The following is a 12,166-nucleotide window of genomic DNA, read 5'->3' as shown; positions in this document are numbered from 1 at the left end:
CAAGCCCTGAGACCACAGCTGAAAGCTATTGCACCTTCTGCTTTCTTCACCTTTCTTTCAGTCAGATGAGTGCCCCACAAGAGCTGCTGGGTCAATGTGCGGGGCTGCTGGGAAAGCTTGAGGGGAACGTAGGAGAAAGTGCAGGAAGCAATTTTGGTGGCTGTGGGTAAGGCTTTTTGACTCCTTGTGGCATCCTCCTTGGATTGATGGCCAGGCAACTCAGTTCACACATCCATGGGCATGATGAATCTCTGGCAGGAGATTTGGGATGACAGTCACAGCTTCCACTGGCATAAATGAGCGTCCTTAGCAGGTCTGGCCTCGAGCTCCCCATTTGATGAAGACCCAGAATTCAGAGTTAAGTCGATGTGGCTATGTCATGCCAAGCTCGAGGTAGGGACAGGAGAGGGAGAAACATCAGTGGGCTATGGCTAAATTGCAGGGCCCAGAAATACTTCCTGAATCCACTTTGGCTGCTTTGGCCTGACTCTCAGACAAGACAAAAACAGGTCTTCAACCCACCTGCCTTGTCCCATGGGAGAGCCATGGTGGGCCTAGAGCAGACCCCCGTATAACCAGACCCAGGCATCCACTCACACAGTTATGTGGAGGTGGCCTGTGCCCCACGTACCTGGGACTGTCCACTCACATCACCTCAATGGAGTTGGGGAGCTCAGTATCCCCAGTCCTCCGTGTTGCAGGCTCTGGCTCCTGCTAGAGACTAAAGGGCTTGTAACCCTATTCAAAGTACATAGACAGCCCCCAGGGTCATGGAGAAAGGAAAGGAAGTAAGGAACATTTTGGAAAGAGAGCTCAAAGGCAGCAGAGCTGTTTTCCTGGGGGTGGCCGGTGGGTGGAGGAGCAGAAAGGAACAAACAAGGCTTCCAGATGAGTTCATCCCTTCTCAAATCTCTCTCATTGAAACACATCTGTGTTTTCATGTCTGTGCAAAGCAAAAACTGCCTTAGTCAGCTCTTGTTTTCAGTTTTGTGCGTTGGCTATTTGTATGGTTCCTTTTTTCCCCCCCTTCAGATCAGCTTCTCTGGTGTATAGGCCTCAGTTCAGACAGAGCTTTATCCAGAAAGCTGCTCCCAACACTTCCTAATCTCATAAACAAGAAAGAAGTGACTTAATACTCCAGAACAGAAACAGTTTTGTCCAAGCACAGCAGTAGCAACCTAAAAAAGATATTTTGAGCCTAATCAAAGGGCTGCAGACAGCTGACAACAGAATGGTGTTTTCTAATCCAGGTAGATTATATTTTCGTGCAAAATGGCACACAGCAGTAATTACTGTATTTGTATAGCACCACAGGACTCCCAGGCAGCATTTGGCAGGGAGCTGATTAAACTGCTGAGGTGTAATTGAAGGTTTTGATTGCATTCCATCTATAGAGATCAACATGAGCAGCGGTTGTATTGTCAGCTGTTTTAAAAGCTGGCACATCATCTCTGCCGTTCCCTCAGCTGCCAACAGCCTAAGGCAATACCACCCAGAGGTCATCTTGAAAGCCAGGCCCGGCCATAGTACTGAGCATTTTTCATCAGCTCTGAGGCAGTCTGGAGAAGCCCTAGCTGAGGGACGCGGTGTTGCCAACAACCCACAGTTACAGTTTCTGTTGCAAGACTCATGAACTCAGATGTTCATCTGAAGGACCTGGCTGTAAGAGCCCAGTGCAAGTATGAGAATCTCAGATTTTGTTTACCAAAACCTTCATTATTCAACTTACCAGGGAAAGCTCCAAAATGACTTGCACCATGGGTGCTCAAAATCCCAAAGGCAAATCCTGAATGACTTTTCACACATTAAATTCTTGTACTTGTATCTCCAGAGTTTTCAGCTAACCATATATATTTTCAAAATATTTTGCTTACAAGAACACTAATGCTTTTCTAGCGTTCGTCAATGCAACACTTAAAAACAAAGAGCGTCAGCTCAAAGGACTCTGCTGCGTTCACTGAACTCAAATTATCTATTTCACTCAGTGTGACCACTTATAGACGTATCCCAAAAGCTATTTTGGTACCAAATTCCTACAGCAATCAATTTTCTCAGTATTTTCTATAGGGAAGTTCAATGCCCTTGGTTGCGTGCTGGGATATCCATGAGGCTTTGTTTGTGATATCAAGAGGCAAAAGGAGAGCTGCCTGAACAGAGCAGGAGTAGCAGAGTAGCAAGCAGAAGCGTTTCCCCACAGACCCTCATTAACATTCAGAAACAAATGCTGACTCAGTCATGTTTGTAAGTTTTTCTTTTTACCCTCTCCAAACATCTCGGCTGTTTAGCAGAGTGTGTGTGTGTGTGTGTGTGTGTGTGTGTGTGTGTGTGTGTGCACTTGAAGCAAATTATCTCTAGCTGCAACTAGCCCCCTAGATAAGATATATGCTGGTATTACTCAGGATTGGAAGTCTTGCGTTGCCATTCAGCAAAGGAACTGAAGGACCACCATGCATGTGGCAGAAATGGGCATCCCAGAGGGAGCGCTGACATCTGGATTCCTCCTTCCCCCAACAGGCTGCCCTTGAACTGTCCTTTCAGGTGCAATCATCTATGATGAGAAACAACCCTGATCCAAACATACTTAATACCATTTTGGTTGCATCAGCTGAACAGCACATACGGCGACCATAAGCTTTCTGCAGAACATCACTTCATCTACAAGGACAAAAAAATGTGAAGAAATAATAGAAAATTCTTAAATAACTCATGTATTTGAGAGTTTCATGCTGTGACCCATCACTGGAAGTGAATTCAACAAATACAAAGTCATTATCAATGATTTATTCAAGTCACTACTATTCTTGCTGTGTCAGGCGACTTCCTGTTCTGTTGACAGTCTATTATCCAAGTCTAGAAATAACAGTTCATCTCATTAGTAATTTTAGATTTTTAAAATTCATGCCCTGGGAGCCTGAGCTGCATGTTCAACTCATTTAAAAATTCATCTTTAAAAATACACCACTCAGCACACTGCTACAGGGAGCTGGCCCAAAAGAGGAAACCGTTCAGCATCTACAGATCTTCCAACATGCCCAGAGAGCTCTCCAATCTGGCTATAAAATGAAATAGCAAAAAGCAGGGGTGGAACAGACCTTAACAGTGTGTCTACTGCATCCCGTTACCTCCAGGTGCGTTCCTCTTCCAAGCCGTCCCTGATAGGTGTTTGCCCAGCCTGTTCTTAAAGCCTCTAATGATGGAAATTCCTCAGCCTCCCCAGGCAGTCGATTACAATGCTTATCTTCTTTACCATTAGAAAGTTTTTTCCTCATGTCTTATCTCAAAAGTTCTCTGTGCAATTTCATCCGATCTCTACATATCCTATCCTCTGTGGACATGGTAAAGCATTCAGTATTTTCCCTGCTGCAGTGTGAGGCTGTGATCCCTCAAATTTCTCTTCTCTAGACTAAAGAAACTCAATTATAGCATTTTCAGAGTAGTCTTGAGGCACAATTTGACATAGAGACATACCTCAACCTGGGGAGGGACAAGTCGAGGCGAACAGTTCCATTAGACTCCTCTAGAAGAAAAAAATGATAATTATCCTGTAGACAGGAGGAAAAATGCCTTCTTTGGCCGCTTAGAAGAAATGCTGCATCCCAGAGCTTTTAATTCATTCACTTGTAAACTCATCACACATGTTCTGTACAAATAGGAATGAATGTGATGAGAATGTCAAAAAAAAAAAAAGTAGTAATTCTTTGTTACCGTTTCTATGGGAGTTGTGAAGTCTGAAGCTAAGGGACAATCAAATGTAGTGAGGATATTCTACAAGGAGACGAAAAATCAATCGAGAACACTATTGAAAGACTAAATATCAGCCATTGAGTGTCATGAGAGCCAGTCTGGGGAATAGACACTTAGCATTATAAGAATTAGAAGAAAATCAGTAAACATAAGATTCTTGAAGGAAATGGGGAAGTATTTAGAATATGGATTTTAATATTAACAGGAACAAGAGCTGTCTGAGATAGGATAGAGAAGCTCAGATGAGAAGAAAATACGGAAAAAACTAATTGTAGAAAAGGGAAGCAGATAGATAGAATATTTTTTCCTACAGTACTAGAGGTTATATAACTCCCAGATAAACAAGGCACTAGCCTTATTCTTTTTAAGAGGAGCTTCCCTGAAAAGAGTCAGAGGGAAATTTCATTGAGCTGCTGTCTAAAATTCAACTGGACATTTTGTAAGGAAGAAAACAGAGATAACTTGACTACAGGATGTTCTGATGCAGGTCTCAGTGATGATATCCACCTGGCAACAGCTCCATTCACTTAGACAGTGAACTTCCCATGACTCCAGTGGGTGTTTTGCATGACTAAGGACAGTCGGCACTGACCCAAGCCAGTAAGTCCTTGAGAGGTGTTTCTGCCAGCCTGCCTTCCCAAATGCACTTGGAGGTGGTTTGTGACAAACAATTTTCTGTTCTCAGTACTTATGCTCTGACCCCAGGGGGAAAAGGGCGTGTTGCACCTACTACACCCTGGAGGACCATTTTCAGCTCTGCTTGTCTGGTAGCCAAGGGACTCCAGATTTGGTCTGACAAATGCACTGGAAGGAGCAGAATTTGGGAGACTCTGCCTGCCTGCATATTTGGAGAAGGGTGGGAGTCCCTGGCATGATCAGAGGATATGTTGGCCACTGTCCCATTAAGACTGGGAATGAAACAATGGCAGAGTTTGCCACAGCCCCCACGTCAGCCTCTTCAGAGACAGAATCTGGGCCAGAAGTCCCCTGGTGAAGCCTGCAAACCCTGCCTGGAGCAGATGAAACTGCAAGCAGACTGTTTGTGGATCAGTGCTCTCCTTCCCACACAGACATATGCCTGAGGAGAAAAACAATGAAACGTTCAGAGGTACAAGCTGCTTTTCTAAGTCCTCATAAAAGCACCGGCTCTGTTGCCATCGAACTGTCATATGAAATCCAAGATATTAAAGGTGATCTCCCCTATCCCCTCCAAGGGACTGCTTTACTGCAAGTACAGAAAAGAACATATTTGGAAAGGAGCATTGGGTGGCCGCTACCAAGCCAACAGTGGAAAAGGCAACAAGATGCATGTAAGGTGAGTTTTACAGACACAGGATGCTTCTAGGAGAGAAAAGAATCAGAAAAGATGGAAAAGGCTTAAAGAGAGGAACGTGCATTATTTGGGAAAGTCTGTGAGGGGGATTGCAAAAAGGAGGTGGAAGGAGCAGACAGCAGATGGAGGTGTTGGAAGGAGCTGCTGTGTCAGGCCACCCCAACATCCTTGGGGGAAGGACAGTGACATATTAGTCAATGGGGATGTTGCTGCCGATTTCAGGGACACCATGCTGTAAAAGCCCCTTCCTCGTGAATAGCAGCATATCCTGTGGGCCATGCCAACTAATTGCCCTTAGTGAAAAGGCTCTGGGGCTGTAATATGGAGAAACAAAACCATCCTCCTCCTCACTGCTCTGCAGGCTCAGAGCTCCAGAGTCGCAGCCTTGCACCCTTTCCCACCCTCACAGCAGCTAATGGAGCTCTGTAGTGAGATCACCTCTGGGCTGTGGATGGGGAGGGTAAGGGGAGGCAGGTTACCTACACGGGGTCCTCATATCTTGACCCACTTGCTCAGGGATTCAAGCTTTTCCACCTTAGCAGGACAAAAAGACTTTCAGCGATTTAATTTTTCTCTGTTTTGTACAACAGCTGTGCATGTTACATTGTGGGGAACAGGACTTTCACTGTCCTACAGATCCTTTTGAGCAAGACTTCTGTCACTTTAAGTCTCCAAAAAATAAGTAACAACAATAAAAAGATGTATCTGGTAAGTCATATTTGATCCTGATTTCATCTTTACTACCTACCATCATAAAGCTGGAATAGCGTGTGAACACAAGGTGGGGGGAAGGCTCAGGAGGAGAGTAAATGTGAAGAGGTAAAAAGAAATGAGTCCATTGCTGCTCCTTCCTGTATTAGCAGGAATCTTGCCACTGAAGTCAACAGGAGAATTGCATTTACCACACCTTTCCAACATTGCCACAGCTTTGCCCAGAACTAGTCTACCTTTAGGGATTTTACACAGCGTGAGTGTCCAAGTCCCACACAATCTTTAATTTCTAGGGAAATGGCATAGCATTATCCCTGGAGAGGAGCAGGAAATGAAGCACAGAGGAGCTAAATAACGCTGGAAGGGACTTGAACTCAAAACTCCCAAGCCCAAGGTTAATGCTTTTCCCATCAAACTAACCTTCCTCTCTTGAAAGTCTTGCAGAGATGCTTTAAATTCTACTAGGTTCTAGTGCAGCCCCACAACTGGAGAAAACCCCAGAGAAATGGCAAATGAGCAGCTCCTCCAGCCAGCCTGACCTCAGTCCTTCTTGAGGCCAGCTCATCTGTTTCTGGAGGGGCTGCCAGCTGGCGAGGTCTGGGCTCCCTCACACGAGCTGGCGCAACCCAAGGGGTGAATCAGCCCACTGAGGAGCTCACAGCAAGGATAAACAGCTCTGGGGCTGGAGAAAACTAAATGGTTGGAAATTAATGGGAAAGGAATTGCAGGAGAAAACTCTTGCAGTCTACTGTACATCTGCTAAGCCTCAGACTGTACTGCAGTCATTGCTGCACATGCTGTGACTGATTAATAATGTTATTGTAAATGCTAAAGGCCAGATAAGATACAGGAGGATAGAGGAGAAAATATCTAGCTTGTTCGAAAATGGTATTTTAACAGAGCTCAGGGACAGTCAGAGGAGACTGGGCCAAAGACCAAGTCCCTCTCTAACGCTGGTTTGTGTCTGAGTAGCTCCCTGAGCACGATAAAATGGTGTAAGACTGCTGAAACATACACAAGCTACAAACTAGTTCCTTGTTCTCAGGAAGTTACAGGATAAGTGCTTGACTAAAACCAATATTTAGCTTCCAATGTCTTGTCATCTTCTTTTTGAGAATGGAAAGGTCAAGACAATCCACAAGGGAGGTGCCCCAGACTTGTATGGGACAAAGATTTATGTGTGTGTGACCAAGAAAAAAAAAACAAATACAAAACAAATAAACGAAAAAAGAGAAAGGATGGATGGCAAGAAAGGAATATGCTCTTAGCTGCCAGCCACTCAGCTTCTGGTCTTACTTCCAAAGTGTTGTACATCTGCCAGCAGCGTCAGCAGGCCTTGGGCAATCAGACCTGCTGCAGACCCGACCACTTTTGCTGGCCATGTTTGGGGAGCTAGAAGAAGAAAGAAAGCGTAAACAGCTCAGCCCAGATGCTCTCTGTTTAAAGCCATTCTCCATTGCATGCTGAGGTTGCTGCTGTCGTTGCTGAACTGCTTCCCCTTCTTCAGCTCACTGTCTTGGTGTTAGGTAAGACTGTTGAAGGAAATTTCTCATGCAGACCGCCAAGTGGAGCCCAGCTACGTGCTGTACACTGAATACCCATGTGGGGGACAACTTGACAGAGCCACCAGCAGTTACTGATGGACTGCAAAGTCTCTACTGCTGTTTTTATGCTCCTTGAGGAGAATACACAGAGCAAACATAAGAAAAGCAAGCCCTGTTTCCCTCACTTACCAATCACATCGGCAGTTGTGCTTCCTCTTTGCTCTGCAATTTTGTATAGCTTCCTCCAAGAAATAAAAATGAAAACCAATAGACCAAAATTAAAGACAAGCCCAAGGCTAGACATAAACAGCTAATAGTTGTTTGTCCCCCTGCCAGGGAAACTCCTTGCCCCAAGAACCTCATAACATCTTACTAATGGGGTACAGGAGAGCCCTTTTGCCAGCCAAGGGCACGTGCTCACCACAGGGATGGGACAGAGCTGCTCCTCACATCATTCAGCAAGCCTGCACAGAGGGCTGCAAGTGGAAGTGAGCACAAACACCGCTTCCGGCTGGGAGCGTGATGTGGGTCGGTGGAGGTGCAGCAGGATCACTTCCGTAGCCTTCAGCTCCAACGCCAAGCATCCTGCTTTTGCAACTTCCACCGTCTTCTTAGTGGCTTTGCTTGATATCTTTAAGATTATAGACTTGATAAGCACTAAGGTCCCTTATAACCTGAAAAGCTTTGAGAAACATCTAGTTCTACTGAAATCAATGGCAGTTTTTTCCCTCCTCTTACCTGTAACAAGCTCAGCATTTCAGTCTGTTACTGTATGCATGAACCAAGGGACAGGTAGATACTGTTTTAACAGCAGTCATTGCACTATTGAATCATTTTTGCTTTTCAAGTGGTTATGTGCCTCTGCATCAGTGTCCAGTAAATCCCAGAAAGGATTAGATATAAAGGAGAGAAGGGCAGAAAAAGGAGACTGAGTTTATAATCTCAGAAACAGATTTATATCTGGTCCATACCGTAGCATCCGTATACAGCGGCAACATAACATGTCTCTACATCCTCCCCTTGTTATAATTAATTTTTAATCATTCAAGCAAGTTTTCACATATCCTGTAAATCTCTTTTCACAAATTTTGCTTTTAATGAAACCCTTGCTTGCTTTCAAAAGAGAGTTGGTTTAGGGTGTGTCAGAGTTTGTTCATAATGCGTTTTGTTCACAGTAAACAGCATTTCCTTTTATTCCCATCCAGGGATGGTATTCAGACATCTGCACTCCACAGAAAACAGTGACTCTGGATTTACTGCTGAATTGCAATGAAGTCACTGACCAAGCTTGCTTTTATCCCAGTGGTGCAGGTTTTAGCCCTTTAAATGCATTAACTTCTCCTGCTGAATTTTATTATCCTTCTAGTCTCCATCTTATTTAAAGCAAACTGCAGACCACATCCAATAAGTGATTTTACTTAAATAGGAATATTGCAAAAGCACCCTGCTGTGTCAGCACCAGCACCTTTTACCCCTTCCTGGCTGCCATCAGCTATAAGTTAATGAGGGCTCACTCCCTGTCTCTTCCATTGTGGCTGTGCCCTGGTCTGATCCTGCAACCTGGAGGGTCATCACCTGCCCCAAATTAATCCATCTATCCCTATCTCAGCTTTGCGGCAGAAACCCACAAAAAATATTTTTCTTGTCATTACTTCTTGGCACGGGTCTTCATATTTATTTCAGGCCAGGATAGTGAAGTGAAGCACTGCAAAATCTGTGTCCCAAATTCTCCTTTCCAAAATGAACCACATCAAAAGCTCTGGAGGCAGACGTAGTCTTTTAGCTGATACTTTTTCTCGTACAACGGCAAAAGATTTAATCAGTGTTAAAGGCAAACTTGAACTTTGCTGCAAAACTAAAGCAGAACTCCTTGGCTCCATATTTTGCTGGAGCTCTGGCCTTGTTTTTTATTTTAATTTAGAAGAAAATATAAACCCACATTTCCCAGCCATGATCACATTTCATGGCTGCAGATCATGCCTGTGAAATATTATCTTCTCCCTATCTTCCCTACTGTGCTTGATTCATACCCACTTCTGCTGGTAACTTGGACTTTTATTTAAAAAGCTTACTGGAAGGGTTGAAATGCCTGGACAAGCTTTTTAGTGGAGAGAGACTGTAATGGTTGTGAATCTCGCCTGTCTAGGTAATTAAAATGGTACAAAGTTGATGCTCAGCAACCTATATGTGATGGAGTTTAGGAAATGGATGTATGACCATGTTATTAATTTTAGTCAAGTATTCAGTGCATCTCATCCGCAAATCTCAATGTGTTTGTCAAAGGCAGATAAGCATGGTTATCTCCAATACACAGAGACAGGAAATGGAAGGCAGGAGAGGTCAAAGGTTACATTTTCAAAAATGCTTCAGACACACAAGTGGGTTTATCTATGGCAAGTTGAACTCCTCTAAGAACTGCTGCAAAATAGGATTTAGTCCATACAAGCAATAGGATCCTGTTTCAGGAGAAGCAAATCTATCCCTGCATGAAGAAGACCCGATCAAGTCCCCCTCATTGTAACTCATACCCACGCCTTCTCCTTTCCAATAGCCGTGCTGCTAGTGTGGAGCTATTAGGCTACAATTAGTTCCAGGTTTGTGCTTCAGATTTTTGTCCTTGTTCCCATCCAGCCTGCTCAGTGCTGTGATCTGTGCACCGCTGTAGGATAGCTGCTTAAGTTATGCCCTAGGGCCAGCCAGCACAACCCCTTCCATCCATGTGAGAGTGCTCCCAACTTGCAGATCAGGAACAGGGGCAAGAGGTGGTTGCGTGTCCTAAAAAAGTGCCTTATGCAACATATATAGCCTCCAAGCCACCAGCTGGACTACTCCAATCTTTGAGAATTAAGGTTGGAAGATCTCTGGGGTGATGTCTCACTGCAACAGCAGAAATGTTTTCTGAAGGTGAATGCAGAATCCTGCTTCCCTTTAGTGATGGTCAAAATTTGCACCTTGGAATGACTTACCCTGTTTTTTCTACCAATTTAACCCACCCACATGAGCGGGCCTTCAATGGAAGGGAGAGGTTTCACAGAGCTGCAGTGGCAGTCTGGTTACAAGCCAAGAGCAAAGCCAAGAATAAAACCCCTCACCCCCTCATTCCCACTCTGAACTGTGCTGTCCTCAAGCCACAGGCCACATTTCTTTTCCTAACATACAGATATCTGTGCCAGATATAAAAAGCTGACTGGGATTGCTGGTGGATGCCTGCAGATGCAGGAGGAAGATGAACTATCTTCTTATCTCTCCAAGGCAATTAAGTGGGAGCATGAACACAGTGGGCTAATTTCAAGCAGCTTTATAGACAGTAGAGATGCTTCGTTCCTAGCCTGAGCTGTAGGACTGAGGGAGATCAGCCACTGCATTAGCATTTCTCATTGGCCTTTGTCATGTCCATATTTATAAACTGCCCATCACCCACAGAGACTCAGATAACTATGAGCACCTTTCAAAAGCTGTCTGGATTTCAGACAATTTATTTCTCCATGTTGTTCTCTTTCTTTGTCTTTCTTCGTCTCCGGCATGGCTCTATTCAGTCTCTACTTCTGCAGACTATCCCTGTTGTTCTCCTTCACCGCTTCCCTGCCAGAGGGCTGTTTGGAGTTCAAGGTGCTGGGGAACAAAGCTTATCATCCCCCACCTACAACAGCAGAAGGGATTTCTGCATTTAGAAACGTGCAGACTGGTTCTGGGTTGGAAGAAGACACACAAATATGTGAAAGATCAGCAAAGACTGTTCCTTGCTCCTGCAAGCAAAAGTGTGGGTTGTTTGAATTTTTCTGTACCGTTGCTCATATGCTAATCCTTTCCAGCAGGTTGTGATATCGTTTTTTCTCTTGCAGTTCTTCCTATTTGCTCTTTAGTATCTAGTTTCTATTTATTTTTTTTCTGCTCTCTGCTCCCTGTTCTGGTTGCCTGTCCCATATGCACTGCTATTTATTTTAGTAGCCTCTTCCCCTATACCACTTCCAATGTGGTCTTTTCTCCCATCTAACAGAAGAACGTAGAAGGGAATAGAGTAGCCAGAAGCAATGTGAGTTACGCCCAAAGGTTTAGAGCCAGGACCAAAATTATTCTGACCTATCATTCCCTCCTATGAGATGGATGACTCTGCCCTGGTATCTCCCACCAGCTCTCCAGAGTGATGTTTTCTGTCCACTATCTCTGTCTCTAGAAGTGTGCCTGGAGCAGAACCTGCCCAGTCTGGAGGCACAGGCTTAAGACTCACACACAGATAAGTTTTCAAAAGCCACCTGCTCTCAGATAAGTGCCTGTGCCGGGGCTGCATAAGTAGAATGACTTGGAAAAGAAGAAATTTATCTTACCTGTGCATCTCGCTAAGCGCTTGCAGGAGAGCAGCTACAAGGAGGCAACTGATGTGAGCTAACCCGAAGGCCTCATCCTGCTGGTACCTCAGAAATGCTGAGCTTTTTATGCAATGGAGTAAGCTCTTCCCTTTTCCACACTGACCCATCCTTTCTCTTCTCCCTCGGCCCTATTATGGAAACGGTTGAGTACTTTGCCTTGCTATAGTCTGTTCTCAGTTTACCACCTTTCCACCTTACATCCCAAACTCTGGACACAGAAACAGGGCATTTCTACTTCCCCCAGCACTTTATTCCTAGAGCCCCTGTCACCATTTTTCTCTAGCACAGCCCATAGCAAGCACTGGAATATGCGCAGCTCTATGCTCCCTGCCAGAAATTTTTGCTAAAAATGAAAAAAAATCATAATATCTGATAAGTTTAAATTACTTAAAAACTTGAAAAGCTTTCCACCATCTCTTGCAGCCTCCTTCTGAAAGCCACTTCCTCTTCTGCGTGTGGGACTGTGT

General features: G+C 44.5%; 1 long non-coding RNA gene across 1 annotated transcript; it reads left to right on the top strand.

The window, feature by feature from the left end:
- Positions 1–4,211: 4,211 nt before the first annotated feature.
- Positions 4,212–5,793, top strand: LOC138065616 (uncharacterized). Its single transcript, XR_011138718.1, has 2 exons — positions 4,212–5,059; positions 5,668–5,793. It is a non-coding gene; the product is annotated as an uncharacterized lncRNA (long non-coding RNA).
- The last annotated feature ends 6,373 nt before the right edge of the window (positions 5,794–12,166 follow it).

Source organism: Struthio camelus, chromosome 1 (genome assembly GCF_040807025.1).
Source record: "Struthio camelus isolate bStrCam1 chromosome 1, bStrCam1.hap1, whole genome shotgun sequence".
In the NCBI taxonomy this organism is placed as follows: Eukaryota; Metazoa; Chordata; class Aves; order Struthioniformes; family Struthionidae; genus Struthio; species Struthio camelus.
Note: the sequence above shows the minus strand (reverse complement) of the source record. Positions and strands in the feature narration are given on the sequence as shown.